The sequence below is a fragment of the Amblyomma mixtum genome, chromosome 5 (genome assembly GCF_055824585.1).
Source record: "Amblyomma mixtum isolate Tamu chromosome 5, ASM5582458v1, whole genome shotgun sequence".
Taxonomy (NCBI): Eukaryota; Metazoa; Arthropoda; class Arachnida; order Ixodida; family Ixodidae; genus Amblyomma; species Amblyomma mixtum.
The window spans coordinates 137592082-137613836 of record NC_143016.1 but is presented as its reverse complement, the minus strand read 5'-3'; positions in this window follow the sequence as shown (position 1 = coordinate 137613836).

Genomic DNA, 21755 nt, shown 5'->3' with positions numbered 1-21755 from the left:
GAGTCTTTTCCTATCGTATCCTACCTAGGAGGCCTCTCAAAACAGCTCATCCGCCTACCGAAGAGATCACGAACAGGCTCCAGTGACGCTGCTCCCTCTGCGTCTGCGTTGTAATTGTGTGTTTAGAGCTCAGGAAACACGCAGTAACCATCTCACATATCAGTGGACACCTCCACCATGCTGTGAGGGAAGGGAGGAAGTTTTAGTGAAATAGAAGACATAAGAGGGGCCGTAATGGAAGTCTGGGTGTCCGCTTTTGACACATCCTTGACCACAACAGCACACATAAACATATATCAGAGACGCTCGAGTGGTCATGATGATGAAATGACAAATTTTATTTCCATCGCAAATAGAGGCCCTTGCTACTCCCCGCCCCCGGCACGCAGGCCAGGAGGACGGGAGCTAGAGCCTCAGCTGCCAGGCGGATAGCTTGTATTTGCCTAGCGGGATTTTTGCGCCGCAGCCGGGCTTCCCAGCTTTCTCTGCTATTAATATTTTCTTCGACTCCGGGGGAGTCGGCGTATTCCCATATTATGTGGTCAAGGGTGCACCTCTCCTAGCACGTCTTACAAAGATCGTTTTCGTGTTTCTGTGGTAGGAAGTGAAAGGACCATACTGTGTTAACAAAATTTCTCGTTTGAGGCGCCGCCAAGCGGTCGCTTCTCGAATACTTAGCTTATTATCGGGTGGTGACACCAGTTCTCTGTTTCGTCTATAGTGCTCAACGATTTCGGAATGGGCTTGCGCGCGCTAGTTCAGGTTTCGACAGTCCTACGGCTCAACGGTTACCCGGAAGAAGGAAACTCGCGCAAACTCGTGAGCGGCTTCCTAGCTGATAATCGACACGTGCGCTGGGGTCCATAATATCTGATTTTGCGGGTCAGCTCTCTGCGAGACATGATGGTCACCGCTTCCGGCGAGACTCTGAAATTCCAGATTCCAGTTTTACTATCGCTGAGTACGAATTTTACTCTCGTTCCAACGCACGCGAGCGCTATGGCAACTTCCTCCGTCGTCTTTATGTTGCAGCTGTAGAGTGGCTGCCGACACGAAGGCGCCTAGTACGTTGAGTACTGAGGCATCCGCCGCGCCAGACTTCTCACTAGTCGCGGCCACGTAAGCAACCTCTTCGGGCTGCATTTCTTCGAAGCGTTTTGTAAGCGCCTCGGCTCCATTATTCTTCCTTTCGGTATTATACTCCGGATGCATGCTCCTAGGGAGTGGGGGTACTGCTATTTTCTCCATGCATTTAGAGTTGATGTTAGTTTTATGGTGCAGCCTGCCGTCTGTCTGCAAGCCCACCATCCGGAGGAGAGCTCTGCCCGTGATGGTACTGCTATGTCTCTATTCGTTTCATGCGAACTGCCACTGTGTTTTCTTGCCAGCTATTGTGCTCCTCCGAAGCAAGGAGTTCCTCCGTAGAGGTGCACATAGAACTCTTTTCATACATCTTCGGATGAGGGAGTCCATTTTCCTCTTTTCGTCCGCACTTCGATTTAGGAAGGGTGTGGCACAGCACTTCCTACTAAAGACGTAAACATCCACTAATTTTAGTAGGCTTTTCTCTTTTAGGCCTCTACCCTTGAGGGAGATTCTCCTAATGATGCTTAGGACTTGCAGTGAGTAGGCGTCTAGCTTTTCCATTACGCCATCGTTGTATCCGTCTTCCTGTATAAAGAATCCCAGGATTCTGATTTGCTCAACTTTACGAACGGTTTTACCTGACACTTTGATATCAAATTTTTAGTCTTGATTTCTCTTGAGGGATTTGGGATCATAGACGAAAAGTTTCGATTTTTGCGGCGAGCACGAGAGGCCCCTATTTGCGCCATTGGCGACTACCATGTCCGCGGCCTCCTGCAAACGCCGTTCTATACTCTCGTCGCTTCCCTGGTTGATCTACAGGTTGACATTGTGCGCGTACATGCTGAATTGCAAGCTCTCGATTTTCTTGAGGGCCGTCGGGAGTCCCCTCATTGCCATGTTAACGAGGAAAGGTGACACGTGTGACTCGATGTCTTGGAACTTTATGCAGACACTTCTGTCTGTCAGGAAGTCTTTGTAATTGTAGGTTTTCTCTCCTACACCTATATCTATTGGGCTCGGGGATATAGCCACCTGTTTAACGTTGTGAAACGCCTTTGTCAAGTCTATCCCTAGGTTCACTTTAGAGTCTCTTCATTTTGCGTCCAAGATATCGTGTTTTAGTCGCAGCATCCCGTCCTTTGTACTCAGTTGAGGTCGCAAGCCGACCGTTTCATGAGGCCACAAGTCATTTTGCTCCATGTGCTTTGTGAGCCTAGCTTGCACGGCTTGCTCCATCAGTTTCCCCACGCTTGAGGTTAGGGAGATTGGCCTGATATTTTCTCGCTTTGGGGAGTTCCCCGGTTTTGGGATTAGGACCACGTTGGCCTGCTTCCATTGCTGGAGTAGTTTCCCATTGTTCCAGAGTTTCATAATGTAGTCTGTGAGAGCGTTGATGGAGCCGTCGTCTAAGTTTCTGAGGATACTCTTTGTGATCCTATCGGGTGCAGAGACAGAATTAGTCTTAAAGCTGAATGACTCTGCCCTTACGTCAGCCTCCATGATGGGTAGTCGAGTGTAGCGTTCACTGCTCCCATGTACGACGGGCGGGTGAAGAAGCTTGTGTCTCCTATATATATTTGTTGTAGTTTATCCATGAATTCGATGTCTGTGTATTTGAGCACGCGTCTGTAGCTTTGTGCAATCAGATGCATGATGGCCTTTCGGAGTTTGTTTGGTCTAGGAGGTGACGTAGGAGGGCCCATGTATTCGACAGGCCCATACCACTTTCTATTTCTTCATACATATGGAACAAATTTAGTTCGTACAAATTTATCGCTTCAGTTTCGATTTCTTTGTTGTGTCTATCTAGCCGTGTTCGAAGATTCGTGTTCCATCTTTGCTTTTTCAGCCTACATTCCCTACTGTGTTTCGCCTCCCACAAGTGGAGGAGTTTGCTGTCTGGAATTTCTGGGGCTTCATTGCCTGCTAGCGTTTTCGTTGCCTCTTCCGCCCATTCTCAAGACATCAGAATTACTGAGACTCGCACAAAAATTAAATTGATGAACTGGTTTTTGAGGAAAGAAAATGGCTCCTTCTATGTCTCACATATCTCGATTGACACTTGACCCGCGCCCTATAGGAAGGCAGGAAGGTGACAGTGAAAGAAGAGAGCGAGAAAGAGTTGCCGTAATGGAGGTCTCCGGAATAATTTCGACCACCTGGGGACCTTTAACGTGCACTGAAAATGCACTCCACACGGGCGCCTTTTGCGTTTCACCTCCATCGGGACGCGGCCGCCGCAGTCGGGTTGGAACCCGGGTACCCAGTCTTAACCACTGGGCCACTGCGGAGAGTTGAGCCGACACAACATGAAGATGTTGTGTCGGCTCACGTGAAGCACACAGGCACACAGCAACATGAAGCACACAGGTCCGCTCACCGCTGCGTCCCGCAGGGGCGTAATCACCGGGCTCCACGTTCGTAGCATTTGACTTCTTCAAAGGTTTCGTCTGTAGGCCCTCGAAATTAAAATCGACTACCCGTGTGCAACATTAGAGCACGTTAAAGGATCCCAGGTCGCCGAAATTACCTAAGATCTCCACCACACCGTTCCTAATAGCTTGATTTGCTTTGGAACGTAGAGCTCCATAAACCCAAACTCAGACTCAACAAGAGTCGTTGGAAAAATTTTCCAGTGGCTCTAAACCGAACACGTTTATAACACCGCCTAGAGTACCTTTGCACAAGCTGCCACCACAGTCGCTGAATGCTTGTGGCCCTCGACTGCTGACTTGAAAGACGCGGGTTCAATCTAGGCCGCGGTGGTTGAATTCAATGGAGGCGAAATACTAGAGGCGTCGTGTGCTGTGCGACGCCAGTTCACGCTAGAGAACAGCAGGAGGTCAAAATTTCCTGAGCCCTTTACTATGGCGGCATTAATAGTCTGCGTTGCTTACGGACGTTAAACCCCCCTAATGCCGTAAACCCTGAGCACAAGCTATTCGCACTGACATTCATCCCTACAACATACAAGTCGCAGTGCTGCCGGCTGCCAATTAAACTGCTTTGTAGAGTAGACCACGATTGTTATGGGGTCCTGTTTCAAAATTCGCACACTCATAATTACTCACGTATGCATCACTACAGAAAGACGCTTCACGAAGTCAAAGACCACAAAGCATTCACTAGGTCCACTTTTTTGTTGTGTTGTGTGAAGCTAGTAGAGTGCAGCCACCAGCTAAGGAATTTGTAAATAATCTTTACATAGCCCCTTCTGCACATTCACACTCTCGTATAGTAAACAATACACTCATGCAGGGTTTTTATGGGGATTGCTTAAGGAAGTCCCGGACACCTTCAATTTCCTCATTGTGAGCTTTTCTTTGGACTACCTGCATAGCCTCTCCAGAAGGCGGATGACTCAGGCACTTACAGATTCTGTGTCCTGCACTGTTGCATCGGCAACCCTCACTGGAGTTCCTTGTCACCACTGTTTTAAAACGTGTTAGGGGAATGGGGATTTCTTCTGCGGCAAAAAGATTATTCTTTAAACTGCACAGATCTACGCTGCCTGTGAAGGCATTTCTTCATACTAAGGAGAAGCTTGCACCATGGACGGTGAATTGCCGCCTGTAGAGTACACCATAGACAATAGGCAAAAAAACAACTCTAAACAAACGAATTTTTGTTTACTTTTGCACAGCATAAAAGGAGCTATTATGCGAAATACCAATTTGGTATTAGTGCACTACAACCAATTTGTGTGGGAGTCCATTTCTTGCAGGGAGCTATATATATGTGTCGTGTTTCTATCGACTTGTGCTGCGCTAAAGTACTTTCAAATTGCTTTCCGTAGCAAAAAAAAATGCATTTTTAAGTTTTCGACATACAGATAACAAAAAGAAATACAGCAGTTGGAGGCATCCCAGGCAATCTCTCAAACATGTTTTGCTGTTTGCTTCCACGAAAACAACCACCAATATCAAACTTAGCACTTTATCCAAAACGGAATCCATCGTCATTCGCACGCCTTTGCACTTAGCCTGCACATAATTTCAGTGGCATATCAAATGGAAAAATCTCTCGCAAACAATATGGAAATTTTGTGGTCATGGTGTCCAACAACACATATCACGACCGGCCTTTCTGTTCCAACCAATCAGTGGCACCCAGCACTCGGATGGGCACGGGTCTACAGCTGTTAAATTTTCTGCTGCCCACTTAGTAACGCTATAGCTTAGAAACCAGAGGAGAGGCATGTTGCTGTTCTTGTAACAGGAAGGTTCGCTTGAAGAAATTCTGTCAGACCTTTGCTTTTTGCTCCTTGTAAAAAATTCAGCTTTGTGCGATTTACGTGAACAGATTTGAATTCGCAGAATATACGCGTTCTCAACGCCTCATAAGCACGACACAGGTGAAGCAACGATATTTCTAAAAAACTTAGTACAAGAGAGGCTGCCGCTGCTGGAGCATTTAAGGCTATGGGTCTGCCAAACATACTTTGGAAGTATCTCATTGCCGCTAACATGTTCGCTCTAATCCCGGCTACCGTAGCTGATACCCACTCAGTGATCTTTAGTGTCATGGCTGCATTAAACTTCAGCTCGTTTCAATCTATCGTCATGTACTCTGCCCTGGATAAGCAAACGCTCTTCGCACGAGTAAAGGAATTTCCGATTGCAGTAAATTTTTTCAGTTTAGACTGGCCTGGAATCGAGTGTGAATTTGCTTTGGTCAATGAGGAGAAGTGCGATGCACTGAACCTTCCTTTTATAGCGGCGCAAAAGGCGGTATTTGTACCCTACTTCTCAAGTATGAGCATGATAGATAGGAAATGGATCAGCCAATTATCTACGCACCCCAAGTATAGCTTTTTCATTTCATCCGAGTCGCGGACCGAAGAAACCCTCAGCGCTTTCTCCATGGACCTTTGTCAGGTTGTGAGCGTGAGCTCTACAGACATCAATGCCCCTAGAGACCGTTTTCGAAATTGCGGGACCCGGGAGATTGTTCCGGCTTCCAAGCTTTTCGCTCAAGATAAAGGCTCCGAACAGGTTTTTCCTCAAGGACACAGGTACAATGCATCCCTCCGCTCTTTGCCACATCTAGGCTCTAGAATCGGGCTCCCCAACCAAACTCCCGAGACGTTAGCGCTGCTGGACGCCTACCGAGCCTTGAACAACACACTTCAATTCTACGAAGCGCAAAATCTTGGAGGAGTGATCACCAAGTCAATAGATATTGCCATTATGCCTGTTAGTAGCACCCTCCTAAAATGTGGGGACCTTTTCGAATATGCGCACTATTCGCCCTCTCGCCTGTGTTTCTTTACAAGCCGGCGAACAGCGGTTAAGTTTGCGTTCATTGACTCTTCGCTGTCGCTCGGGTGGTTCTTGTTCGCTTTGCTGGCATCTGGAACTGTGGTGGCTCTTTTTTTGCGCATTCGCAGCCACTTCCTGTTCGGAAGAAATACCCACGCACTGCAGCCTGCGATTTTATTTTTGGTGTGCACGTTTCTGGGCAGAAGCCCTGCCGTATCCTCCCGAACTGCGTCTACCTACCGAAACATGGCCACAGCCTTCTGGTGTCTGTCTATGATGTGCCTGGGGAACTACGTCCAGACGAGTATCACCGCCGTTCGATCCGTACCGAACGCCTCACGCCACATCAAGAGTTTTTGGGAACTTGACAAATACATGAAGAGATGTGCCATTGTTCCCTGTATTACCACGGACTGGTCATTTACTTCACTTTTTACAAATTCAGATGGAGAGGTCCTAAATTATTTTCATTCAATTGAAGAGGCTATGGAACGTTGCCAAACAACCTTCACTTGGAATGAACAAGCGTCCTACTGCCTCGAAAGAGCGCGAGAAGGGACCCACGTGGCTTTCTCTGCGACTTGCACCGACGAAGAGGTGGCCTCAGCCTCACATTGCGATCTCGCTGCCAGCGATAATCTCTGCACCATCACTCAAGTGGCTCCAATTCATATTTTACACCCGATGAGGTGCGTATGTATTTATTCTATTCGTAAGGCCTGTGTATATGCGTTCTTTTCTTTTTCGAGCTCGTCCATGTTATTGTAGTTTAAACTTCAAGTGTCTTGAAAATGCAGAAAGCACACAAGAAAATAAGTATGAACGAAAAGTGCATAAAAACTCCAGAGTAATTGTAGCTTCGTTTATTTTTATGCAGCTGATAAATTTCTTAGCTTGCAAACATGTCCCATACATCCTAACATTTATTGCGCACCCTATTTTCCACTGTCAGCCACCAGTAGACCTTCTTTTTCAGGCTTCACACCGGTTTGATCTCATTACACATGTAGCTGCTTCCTCAAACTTAGCTTCATCCTAAGACTAATACAGCTTATGAGAGCCCAGCTTCTTTTTTGAAGTTAACTTTAGCTATTCTGGTGTGAAGGATTGAAACCTTTAGCTTTACAACGCGTTATCTTGTTAAATATAATAAACAAGATTTATTTCACTGAAACGATTCGCTGTGACGCGACGGAAAAGTATATGCCGATGGCCCAACGTGTGGGTTGGTAAGGTTCCTGGGCTTCTCTTTTTCTCTTGAATATATCAAATATTCCGACGATGTCCTTAGATGAAATGCACATGTGCTTTTTTACGTAACGCAGCCTGAATTTTTCGATCAGTGTTATCAGTGTATATAGGGTAGAGGGTAAGTGTTCAACCAGTTGTTCTTGAAGGCGCCTAGTGGAGGCCATTACCATTCGAGTTCTGGATAAAGACAGGAACATGTTTTGTACAAAAAACACCAGCAGTCACTGAAACGATTTGTGCAGTTGATGTGCAATGTATGACAGGGGCACTGTCGACATCACTTAATTATCAATAGGTTAATGAGGGCAGTACCTGGCCGCAATAAAATGCATTACAAAATGCTGGCCCACATCTCCAAAGCTGCCGTAGAGGCCCTCTTCTGATTTTTCCACAAAATATGAAAATTAGTAAAACTACCGCAAGCATGGAATAAAGCTCTTATTGTAGCATTCATGAAACCTGGTACTTCAAAACTGACAGCGCTCGCGAGTTGTCTGTCAAAATGTTTTGAACATTTTAATGTTTGCCCTCCAATCCCGTGATCTTTTGGACATCCGACAATGTGGATTCAAGAACGCATGCTCTACTACTGACACACAGTACGAGAAGCATTCATACACAGACAACACTCTCTGACACCATTTTTAAACTTGGAAAAGGCGGATGGTACCACCTGGAGCTAAGGTAGTCTTCAAGACCTAGGGGACCCAGGTATCCGTGGCAAGATACTAAGCTGCTTTAAAGACTTTCTTTCTGACCGTTCATTTCAAGTACGCCTAGGTTGTACCCTTTCGAAAAAATTAATTCAGGAAAATGGGGTACCGCAGGGGGGCACACTACGTACCAGGCTTTTATAGTAAAACTGAATTCCACAGAAAAAAATAACTTCAAAATCATTGACGTATTTCGTTTATATGTTGACGATCAAATAATCACATACTGCAGCCTGTCAAGCTGCGAACAGATATAACTGACTTTAAGCAGACGCAATTTGGGCAGAAAGAAATGGGTTTTATTCTGTCGACAAAAAACAGTTAGTGTCCTCTGACTCAAAAAATCTTTGCAGATTGATCCCACCCTGCACCAGAGTGAATTATAATTCCAGATAAACAAGAACATCAATTTTTAGGCTCAACATTCCAAAAGAACTCACATTCCTGCCGCATATAACACGTTGAAAAAGATGGCTCACAATCTTTAAACATACCCAAATTCCCTCAAAGCAGCATTGGGCTTCTGATAGAGCATGCTTCATGAAAATTTATCGCACTATGGTACGGTCATGCTTCCAATATGGATGTATTTAGTGTGGTTGAAGTAAACTGTCATACCTAAAAAAAATTATATCGAGTGCATAACTAAAGTCTCCGCCTCTCGTGCGGCGCATACAGAACACCTCCGACTGTCAGCCTCTTTGTAGAAACAAATTTACCTCCTCTTGAAGTTAGAAGAACAGCTCTGACATATGCTATCCAATTATAATGAAGTGTGCTTTCAGAATAATATTCAACTACAAACAGCAAGGTAACAGGCCACTACTCTTGCGATTTGAAGATATGTGCCAGGATCTCGGCGTACCCGACAATTACATGGGGCTGCACAAAAGCGAGATCCGCTACCTCCATGGTACAATGTTCCTGCAATATGTTATGCCACTCTTAAACAATCGCCCGCCGCGGTGGCTCAGTGGTTACGCCGTTCAGCGCTGACCCAAACGAAACGGGTTCGATCCCGGCCGCGACGGCTGAATTTCGATAGAAGCGAAATCCTAGAGGTCCGTCAGCCTCAGTTGCTTTGGGACGTTAAACCCCAATAAACCAAACCAAACCTAGAGGCCCGTCCGTGCACTGTGCGATGTCAGTGCACGTTAAAGAACCCCAGCTGGTCAAAATTTTCGGAGCCGTTCACTAATGCTTCCCTCAGAGTCTCAGTCGCTTTGGGACGGTACGCAATAAATCAAACTCTTAAACAATTCCACAAGAACAAACTCGACACGAACATATCGTAAAGGACTTCCATGCGCTTGAAGAAAAATATGGGAGCTTCGCGGATTTTTATAGAAATGGTTCGAAAACAAATGTCTACATTGAAAGCGCAGTTGTGTTAGCAAATTGGCAGAAAGTAGCCCGACTTCAGCAGTGCGCATCCGTCTTTACAGCCGAATGCTACGTTATCTCCGGAGCCGTAGAAAAAATACTACAATATAACTTCACAAAAAAGCATTAATTACAAAAACTCGATAAGAGCACTTACGGCTCCTCATTCCAGAAATGCAATCACCCCGCTGATTGGTGACATTATAAACACTTCAACAAAGCCATAAGTCAAGGAAATGCCATAAAACTCTGCTGCGTACTGAGTCAAGCTGGAATTAAAGGCAAAGATCCAGCGCACATATATGCTGCTAAAGCTGGTGGCAAGGAGATACAAAAAAAATTATACCCTTTAGGGACGGCATGAACTTAGTAGACCGTAAATTTAAAAAAAATGGCGGTTGGCATCGAACAAAGAAGCAAACAACAAACTACACTTGATAAAGCTAGTTTTATGTGAATTGAAGTGATGTGTGCACTAGGAGCGTTTCATTGAAGTTATATTATGTCGTCTCTGTATAGGCCTCACATACCTTGCACACATCTTTCTACTGACAAGAAAAGCCTGGCTTGTTTGCAAAATGTGCACATGACCTAACAGTTAATCACATTTTATACTTATGTACAAAACCTGAAAAACTGAGAAAAAAATATTTTACTGAGTTTTATAATGAACACATTCCTTTACAGCCAGTGTTGCTGTTCTAGATAAGGTGCAATTTTTCACACGCCATGCGTTTTAAGCTTTTTAAGAGAAGCAGGTTTTCTCTTAAAATTCTAAATTTGCACAGCAGCTTCTCTCCGTTCTTTCGTACACCTCAGCCAGCCACTTTGTCATTCCTAAGGAAAAGGCCGAAGTTTTTTATTTCGGTTGCTAGCTTCGAGATCCTTGCCCAGCCAAGGATCGCTACTGAGGTTTACCCGACCCTCTTGAAAGCTCTTCTTAGCTGGCATTTCTTAACTATAATTCGTTCGTCGTTAGGTAGTACTAACATTTTAGGCGCTGCACCACCGATGATTTTTCAAATTTCTGTAAAGCCCTATAGAAAACTTTTCTTAAACCTTAAGTTTGGAGCATCATGGACTTAGTTGCGTAGGTGTCATAAAATCCAACACAACGCCAAAAACTAAAAAAAACTAATGACGCTCACAAGGGTCCAATGCGAGATTTAGCGACGGCTGCTGAAGCTCTTTCATTCTCCGATGTGTTGAGGAAATCGAATATGGAGCGTTACGTATACATGTACACAGCGCTTTTGCATACTTTTACTGGGCAACATGCAACAGTCCTTTATTCCTCCCTTTCTTTAGGTCTTTTAAGTCTTCCGTCTGAAAAATGAAGAGCTGACCGTTTATTAGAGTAAGAACGATGGAATCGCTTGCCTGTTGAATTACAGACTGGACAGGCGGTCATTTCTGATGCAGGTACCAACACCGCCGACTTCTGCTGGCCATCGCGGAGCATGGCCTCACTGCCCCGTACAGTCAGCGAATCGCAAGTGGCCATTTCAACGTGGACTACTACGAAGGAAGCGAGCCATTTCAATTCTACTACACCATATACCTCGTGGGCTGCGCCCTATCGTGTGCGGCTCTTGTTGGGGAGCTCCTCATACAGACGCGCTCTTTCTGGCGTTGGCGTCTGAAAATATGCAGTGGGCTACTTCGTAAAGCCAATACTTAAAATGAGATATGACGCTTGAAATGAGATATGAAGCAACGTCAATCGTGCGAAGAATTAGCGGACACTTACGCACGCTACGCCTCACTAAAAGCATTGGTTAACCGCTAAAAGCCGTACCGAATACTTTATTTTCACTTGCAAGAACTGTTGGTAGTAAAGCACATGTAGTGGTATGATTTTATTTGAAAACAATACTATGATCACTTCCAAATACTGTGCAAATTGTAGAATGTTCACCGGGAACAATAAAATCAGATATCATGCAACGTATTTCATTAGGCGCTCTTTGTAATATTTAATTGAGGGTAATATTAATAATGAATTGATCACTTCAAAATTCGACGCGCTTGCGTAACTGAAAAAGAAAATAAAAAAACGGAACGTTTTTCCAGGGGGAAATATCAGCAGCCCTCTGGTCAGCAGTGTGCCTAGTAGAGCCCGTAGCTATTTTTTTGAGCAAATATATACGCCTTAAATCACCTTTCCGAAGGAGACATTTTTGCTTTCAAATCTATGCTAAATGCACATGTAGAAGCCGCCAAAATGCAAACAGACAGCAAGCATTGTACTTATTTTAAAGTCCTGTGATGCAGCTTTTAGAAAATGAATTTCTAATTTGCTGTGCGTACTAGAAAGCGGTCTGATATCCTAGGAATAGTGATAGCCGCTACAGTGCTATGTTTTTACTGCAGTACATAAAAATCCCCCGAACGCCTATTTTTACACGCACAACCTCGAGTACAGATTACGTTTCTGAGGATATTGCCTAACACAGCGCATGCTAAACATCCTTGTCTCAACATGGCTTATGAAAAAGGTAATGTTTGCCGTTTCATTCACATTGTTTGATGTTCGTGCGGTGGTCTCAACATTGTAGAGGACAGCAAGCAGCACTCTGAGAGTGAGATCCATAAAGACACAGATTTGTTGTATTGTTATCGCACCTTCTCTCTCAAACGCTCTTGTTATGAATAAAAAATGCCCAAAACTACATGACGCTATAGTTCGTTTATTGGTGCTTGGTTCCAACTGCAACTTGGTTCCAAGAAATTTCCCCGTAGCATTAGCAATCGGTAAAATGTCACGAAAGCTTGGCTCTTACTTGAGTGTTTAAAGTCGTTAGTACAAAACGAACACTACCGCAAGGGGTAGTACTGCAATGTTTCTGTGAATGGACGCACGTTCCTGACCAGCCGAACTCCATGCTTCTTTATAGTGCACAACATAAAATTAACAGCGAGCAAAAGCAACTTTGGCCAAGCGTTCCTCGTCCTCACGTGACGACTGGTGCCCGCTTCACAGAAAGAAAGTATGATCAAAATTCCATGCGCTGAAAAGGCGGCACTCTGCACCTTTTTGAAGGCATTGGCAGTTGCTATGTTCCAGATCTGGGGCAGCCGCACAGTCGATTGGCCTCGCAGCAGTATAAAAAATTTACCATGAACGCCTGTATTTTATTGCAGAGGAAGCGCCACAGCGTCCATAAATTTGGTATACGGGCACTCTGGTGCATTCTGGGTTCACCTCATAGCAGTAATAAAACTGCTGGCTGGTGCGTCCTAATTGGCTGATGTGTTTATTATCCGTCAAGATCAATAACAAAATGCAAGCGACCAAAGAATATAACTGAAACCAGCCAACACAGAGATGGGACAGTTATATTATGCTTCCGTAAGAATGGGCGACAACAGCTTGCGTAGACTGCAAAACAAAAGGTGTGCGAATGGCCCGGTTATTGCAAGTTCTCAAAGTAAGCCAGTGGAGGCAACAAGGTTGGTTTGGTTTGGTTTATTGTCGTTTTACGTCCCAAAGCGACTCAGGCTATGAGAGACGCCGTAGTGAAGTTCTCTGGAAATTTCGACCACCTGGGGTTCTTTAACGTGCACTGACATTGCTCACTAGACGGGCCTCTAGAATTTCGCCTCCACCGAAATTCGGCCGCCGCGGCCAGGATAGGACCCGCATCTTTCGAGTCAGCGGCCGAGCACCGTAACCACTCAGCCACCGCGGCGGGGCTGTACGATGTACGATATATCCTGCCTTGGCCACCAAATGGAGGCTGGCAGTATTGAATAAATAAATAAAATAAGTGAAATTTGTTTCTCTGAATGTACGGGGCCATGTATTGAAAGCATCTAAGAAATGCCCGCTAAACACATCCGTTCTTGGTTTCAGGGACGATGATTCCATCGGAATTAATGATCATCTCTGTCCAATGAATAAACTACTTCTCCAGAGGGCTCTGGAAGCAAAACGAGAAAAAGAGTAGAATCATGCTTGAGCATACGACGGTAAGATCGTTATGAGGAAAGAATAAAAACAAACGCACTGCACATGACATGCGTCGAAGACCTGAGCAGAGCAGTCTAATCTGATGGCACACACCATTTCCAAGAGAGAGCAAGAGAGGCGAGCATCTGATGCACAGAAGTACTTGTATTTGGGCGTGTTGGTTCATAACTTGTCAGAAGGACACAGTGGCGCAATAAAAGACACGGACATAGGAGTAGACAGGGACGAGCGCTTACTGAACAGGCCAGTGACCTCACTTGGTATGAGGCCTTTTTGGCTGGTAGAACCCAAGTAGCCTGGCTCGGCAGGTCGTGGTCACAATGCTTGCGATGAGCAGGGGAACATGGGCAGGTGAAGGTTGAACACAAAGCAAAGAGCCCGATGAAGAAGAAATATAACTCAGAAGAACTTGTATTTGGGCGTGTTGGTTCATAACCTTTCAGGAGGACACAGGGGCGCAATAAAAGACACGGACATAGAAGTAGACAGGGACGAGCGCTTACCGAACAGGCCAGTGACCTCACTTGGCATGAGGCCTTTTCGCTGGTTGAACCCAAGTAGACTGGATCGGCAGGTCGTGGTCACAATGCTTGCGATGAGCAGGGGAACATGGGCAGGTGAAGGTTGAACACAAAGCAAAGAGCCCGATGAAGAAGAAATATAACTCAGAAGAACTTGTATTTGGGCGTGTTGGTTCATAACCTTTCAGGAGGACACAGGGGCGCAATAAAAGACACGGACATAGAAGTAGACAGGGACGAGCGCTTACCGAACAGGCCAGTGACCTCACTTGGTATGAGGCCTTTTCGCTGGTTGAACCCAAGTAGCCTGGCTCGGCAGGTCGTGGTCACAATGCTTGCGATGAGCAGGGGAACATGGGCAGGTGAAGGTTGAACACAAAGCAAAGAGCCCGATGAAGAAGAAATATAACTCAGAAGAACTTGTATTTGGGCGTGTTGGTTCATAACCTTTCAGGAGGACACAGGGGCGCAATAAAAGACACGGACATAGAAGTAGACAGGGACGAGCGCTTACCGAACAGGCCAGTGACCTCACTTGGTATGAGGCCTTTTCGCTGGTTGAACCCAAGTAGACTGGATGGGCAGGTCGTGGTCACAATGCTTGCGATGAGCAGGGGAACATGGGCAGGTGAAGGTTGAACACAAAGCAAATAGCCCGATGTAGAAGAAATATAACTCAGAAGTACTTGTATTTGGGCGTGAATGTGTGCCGTGTACGCCAAAATTCCGGTCATCATCTCACCTACATGCCACAGGATTATGGTCAAAGCTTGACTTGGCTATTGCAGTTCTGGCGTTAAAAAGAACAATAGCGAAACAACTACAGCCCTTTTCGTTAAGCGTCAGCGTGACCTAATAATTGGCGCGGTTTATCGCCCGCTGAACTCTAAAATGCAAAAATTCGTTTCTGATGCGAAAGCCATCCTTCGCATCCTTTCGCATCCTTTGGGAGTCATTTAATCCCTAAAATGTAATTAACTCTCCTACTCCGACAACGCGCCAATCTCCATCTCTCACCGACCATATTTTGTATAACCTTAATATGAATTTGCGAGCCGTTGTGGGAGATGCTGTTGTTGCCGATCACTGTCGTTTTTTATGATCTTGCCATGAGCTTGTAGGGTATCGTAGTTGACATCGCCGAAAGCGATCTTCCCATATTATCCAGGTGAAAGTCACAAATTATTGGTTTATTGACGTTTTTACGTCCCATAGAGACGCAGGCCATGAGGAAAGCCTTAGTGAAGGGCTCCGGTAACTTTGACCAGCTGCGGTTCTTTAACGTGCACTTACATCGCACAGTACACGGGCCTCTAGAACTTCACTTCCATAGAAATTCGGCTGACGCGGCCGTGTTCGAACCCGCGTCTTTCGGATCAGCAGCCGAGCGCTGTAATTATTGAGCGACTGCGGCGGAGGTGAAAGTTAGAAATCTGCTTGAGCGTATCACTTTTGTATACTGTCTAGTGACGAAGTAATATGAATTTTGAAACTTTTCTTTGGCACATTGCAAACGCAATCATCAAATGAAATCGTGAACATGTCAAACATGAAGCTCCTATATGCCCCTGGATGAATCAATATACACTCAGTGTTCTGAAGAAAATTATTCATATTAGAACCAATGGAAGAAAAAAAAAAGAGCATTACCACGAGCAGTTTAAATATTACTGTAATAAGTCAATATTTATGGTAACAATATTGCCACGTATCATTGTAGTGTCCGTTCGTTCGCGCTCAAGGCCGCAGAAAAGGGGTGGTTATTTTTTCGTGACACGAGAAGCGACCGGACTAATCTTCATTGATCGCAGCCAAGAAGAGTTGCATCTACGTTTTTCCAGCTTACTGTAGATTATCTTGTCCTGCTATCACGAAGTTTTCTTGCCGGCTTTAAATTGAGCGATGCCGCGAGCGGCAGGCATTCGTAGTTCGACGATTGACGAGCACTTTTGTTACTTACTCCGCTGCCAAGTGATTCAGTTCTTTTGCGGGCGAGAGTCAGCCCAAATAAAGTGCTTCGTTTGCAGGTATTGTTGCTGTCTTCCTGACCGCTGGACTGCCGTCCCTACAACGTGACATCTGGTGGAGGGGTTGGGTAGGCTTCCATGTACCGGACGCCCCCAGCAAGTCGTGACGCCAGCCCTCTGAGTCATTCACCGGAGGACGTGACTCCAGTCCCCCGCGCAAGCCACATCTGCTAGGGGACGCACCTGAGTTCGGGACACTGCCGGACCCTACCCGGAAGCGAAAGCAAACAGCAACGTCCACCATGAGCTTGCCCCAGACGATGACTCCAATCATTCTTCAGCAGCCCCAGGTACCACCAACCTTCGACGCTTCGCCTGCGCCGACCCCGACGAATGGCTTGAACACTTCGACCGTGTGGCTGCCTTCAACTACTGGGACGATACCATGAAAATTAGGTACGTCTTCTTTGAATTGGAGGGACCAGCAAGAATCTGGTTTGAGAATAAGGAAGCTAGCCTTACGGATTGGGAAACCTTCAAGGAGCAGCTTCTCAAGACTTTCAGAAACGTCATGAGAAAGGAGAGAGCCAACCAGCAGCTACAGTCTCGCATACAACATCCAAACGAGACCGTTGCAGTGTACACTGAGGAGATGAAGCGTCTCTTTCGGCGTGATGTCTCGAGCATGAAGGAGGAAGAAAAGGTCAAGCTTCTTATGCGAGGAGTTAAAGAGCAACTCTTTGCGGGGCTCGTACGGAACCCCCCGAAAACCATCGCAGAATTCGTCGAAGAGGCATCCACCATGGAAAAAAAATCTCTGCCTCTCCCGTAACGGAGAGTGGACTAAGCATGAAATGTTTACGGGCATAACACATTGGTTGTAGATGGTACTTGTCAAAATCTTGAAATGGGTCGAGTGTTCAACACACCACACTCTTCTTGCTCCGTCGAAGCGATCACCTGGAAAAGTGCGGGCTTAGGTAGGCAGCCGCGAATCGTGGCGGCCTTGTAGCTTTCGGGGGCGGCAGCATAATCATGGCGTTATCGGCAGGGGCGAGCAGTCTTTTGCTGTGGCGTATCACTCGCAAAGCGATCGCTTTCCGCAAGAAGCTTCCTAGCTCTCCTTTCATCAGGCCGCATTGCTCGGCTTAAGCGGCTGTGACGGTGGCGGCAATGAAATGCAGGACAATGCAGAAGCATACGCGGACACGGCGAGACGCAGGCCTGACAAGAATGCATCTGCAGCGCGTTCGAATACTCCGCGAGCGTGTATACATCTGTCTGCCAAAGGGGGAAACTTCATGAGCTGAAGGCCCAGCGGCTGGTCTTTTACATGCGTGAGTGTGGGACCGCAGCGCCATCCTTGGGGACGGCGCGGAAGCGCGGCTCTCTCTTTTAGAGAGTCTCGTTAAATCTCGTACGGTGCCCGGGTGCTCTCCTTTCATTGCCCGGATGAGTGGAATTCAGTGCCCGGATGTTGGCTCTCGGTCTCGGCGTGACGTCACCACACTGCCGGCAACGTGAGCTAAAAGCATTTCATGCTTAAAACTCTTCATACCAGAGCCCGCCAGCATGACCGCCAGCAGCGCGTTTTCTCACCAAACTACCTGGACACCACTAACAACGATAACCTGCGGGAGGTTATCCGCCAAGTTGTGCGAGAGGAGCACCGACGATTGCTGCCAACGGGAACGTAGCCGCAACTTTCATCACTCACAGACGACATCCGAGGCGAGGTTCAGCAGGCCTTGGGTGTGACGCCGACAACCACGCAGCCTCTGCAACCTCCACCCATTACTTACGCCGCAGCTGTGCGCCCTCCTCCATCTCGACGACGGGACCTAAGCCCCTATCGCCCTCAGCTAGCTGCGTTAGACCGCCGCCCTCTAGCCCCAACCCTCCAATCCTACGAGCGTCGCACACAGCCGAGGAAATGCGACGAGTGGAGAACTCCCTACCAGCGCCGCCCACTATGCTTCCACTGTGGCGAAGCCGGCCACATTCTCCGGTATAGCCCATACAGAACAATGGGCATCCGAGCGTTCTCTTACGACGCCCCAGGACCCAGACCCGGCCAGCGACCAGCCAGAATCGAAGAGTTTTTGCTTCGGGAATAATACTCATCGCCGAGCCGCCTATCACGTTCCCCGTCGCCATCGTCATCGCACTTTGCCTCTCCTAGCCGAGGCTACGCAGTGCGTGGACGCTCCCCCAGCCCCCGAAGGTTAAAAAAAATAAAGCAGCCTCTGGAGGTGAGGTTGCTTCTGAGCGCAAGAACAAAGATTCTCCATCGACGAAAACGCAAGACGATGCCTCAGCCACGATTACAAAACTAACGACGACGACGACGCGGCCAGACTTGAAGCTTTTACTGCCTCCCAGAGAAGTAACGTCGAAGTACGCCCACCGCAGCCTCACTACTCGACGATGCCGAGATCGGACACCGAAGACAACGTGCAATACAAGAACGCGAACAAGTGACCTTGAAGTTACGGCCGACGGTCACGCGGTTATATCTTTGGTCGACACGGGAGCTGACTACTCCGTCATGAGCGGACCACTCGCTGTCCGACACAGGAAAGTAACAACTTGGGATGGCCCGCTGATACGCACCGCAGGTGGTAACCTGATTACGCCTTCAGGACGCTGAACCGCGAGAGCTACAGTAAATTGTCAAACCTATGCTACAACGTTCCTGGTCCTGCAGCAATGCTGACGAGACGTAATTTTGGGAAAGGACTTCCTGAATGAACATCGGGTGATCATCGACCTTCGATCTAAGTCGATCAAGCTTTCCACGGAAAAAGCCATATCTGCAGCGACGACCGCGACTCACCCCGTTGCTTTAAACGCCATCCACGAAGCATTGAGCTTGCCGCCTCGATCGAGTGTCGTCGCCTACATAGGTACTGCAGACATCGAAAATGCCGAAGGCGTCGTCGAGGGGAACACCCAGTCACTCCTGGAACGAGGACTGGGCGTCGCAAGGGGAGTCGCCCAAATCCGAAATGGCCAAGCCCAGGTGCTTCTAACCAACTTCACCGAAGAATACCGGCATTATTTATTTATTTATTTCAGTATACTGCAAGCCAGAGTTGGCCCAAGCAGGAGGGGCATACAACTAAAAAAATTTCTAAAAGAGCATCAGCTACAACACCGCGAGTCAGTAAACAGGACACAAATCCAGAGTCATCAAACAAGATACTAGGAGCCATACAATAAGTTCTTGAGCTCCTTCTCAAAATTTCTAGACTTACATAGACCCGAAGGAAGGCCATTCCACTCCGCGACAGTGTTCGGAAAAAAACTGTTCTTAAACCCACTAGTTCGTGCAAAAATTGGTGCTAATGACTGCTCATGTACATGACGTGTTCTCCTAGTGCTCGCCAGCTTCACGCAATCAGGAAGATCTGCCTTCAAATTTCCAGACATGTAATTATGAAGCAGTACTAGACGGGTAACTTTTCTTCTTATTGCCAAGAACTGTAAATTACTCTTTCGAATTAATGCAGTTGGAGAGTCTATCCTTCTATATTTCCCATAAATAAAACGAACTGCTTTTCGCTGAACACGCTCCAGTTGAGCAATGTCTTTCTTGTTATGCGGGTCCCACACTGCTGCCGCATATTCAAGTCGGGACCTAACACAAGCCTTGTATGCAGTGATTCTGGTACTCACGGGAGAGTTTCTGAGTTTTCTTTTAATAAACCATAACTTCTTTACTGCTGATGAGCAGATGTCAGCTATATGAGTGGACCAAGTAAGTTTGTTCGTGAGGGTTACTCCGAGGTACTTATAGCTTTCTACTTCTAAAATGGTGATTGTGAAGTATATAACTGTGAATTCTGGGTGCTTTTTTTCTTGTGATTCTTAATAATACGGTTTTGTTTGGGTTAATATCCATGCCCCAGCGCTCACACCAGTCTGCAATTGCTAGCACAGTTTTTTGAAGTGACAAGTGGTCAGAATCACTTACTACCTCTTTAAAAATTATACAATCATCGGCAAACAGCCTCACCTCTACATCCTTTTCAACAATATCCACTAGGTCATTCACATAGATTAAAAATAACAGGGGTCCCAAGACACTGCCTTGAGGAACCCCTGAAGTCACATGCAGCATGTCAGAACAAGAGTCCTGGATTGCTACAAATTGCTGCCTATCTGTAAGATAGGCATGCACCCACTGAATTATAAAAGAGGGAAGTCCAATCGATTGAAGTTTAAACAATAATTTTCCGTGAGGCACCTTGTCAAATGCTTTACTAAAGTCAAAAACAAACATCTAAACAAACGTACGACGATTGCTTTTCTCGACGACCTGGCAGACATCAGAGACATATTTGCCCTCCCCGACGAACCCGTAGAACGGTCTGACCGAGGCCAACAACCCACGTTTGATATCAACCCAGTATTACCCTGGAGCAGACAAGACCAAATACGCAGTCTCCTTCAAAGGTACAGCGGTTGCTTCTCATCAGTATGGAATGTGCGATAGCCCGGCTTGCCAAGCACCGCAAGAGCCCCTACTGCGTGAGGATCCATAGCGCACAAAATTGAAGGGACACAACACAAGCGCTAAACTTCCACTGAACGATCTTTATTTGGCGCGGACAACCTTATAAAGATCACGTAAGGTACAGGTAGAGATGACTAACAATGAATATCTTGTCAAGTTCATGACGTGTCAGGAATGAGAAAATACAAAATGTAAGCCACCAATCAGTGAGCACGTTTCACACTATCGCCCGCTGCCTTGAATCCAAGAAAGCTAAGTCCTTGTTTGATAATTACACCGAAGGATCACTAACGCAATTTTCCAATCCCTCTTTTTCCATCGCCGCTGCTTCAACTATCTCCCACGTTTTTTGATCACTATTTTTTCCAACTACTGAGCACTCATCGAACTTAGGCGCGCACTTGTGACCACGGCAGTGACGAGCCAAATTACCCGGTCCCTCACCTCTAATGTTTCTGTAGTGCTCGCTGAGTCGCTTATTCAGGCACCGGCCTGTCTGTCCAATATACAACTTGCCACATGAAAGTGGCAACCTGTAAACAACGTTATCGGTGCAATTTACAAAGGGGTTCTGGTGCCGTACAGAGCAGACGTCCTTCTCCTGCTCATCGGGACATGTGTCCTTACACATGCGGGACAACTTTTCTGGGGCTGACATGCAAACTCTAACTTCAATTTTCTCTCCAATCTTTTCGGGGCCGTGCGATAACCTGTGAATATACGGCATTACTTCAATTTTGTTGGGACATTCCTTTTTATCTGTAAACCTTGTGCTTTTTCTTTGTCTTTGCATGCTTTCTGTTACTGCTACTAAGAGGTACCTCGGGTAACCCGCTTCCTGAAGGCGATCAATATGATTACTGAAACTTGTTGTCATCAGGCATGTGCATGACTTATTTACTGCATTAGACAGGCATTTTTTACTACTCCTCTTTTAACTAACTTCGTATGTACCTAGGTAAACGGTAAGAGAGCCTTATTTCCTCTAGGCTCATACATCCAGCAAACTTGACTCAAAGAAACTAGGTTTAAATCAAGAAACCGGATCATGCCCTCAACAAGAAGCTCGTGAGTAATT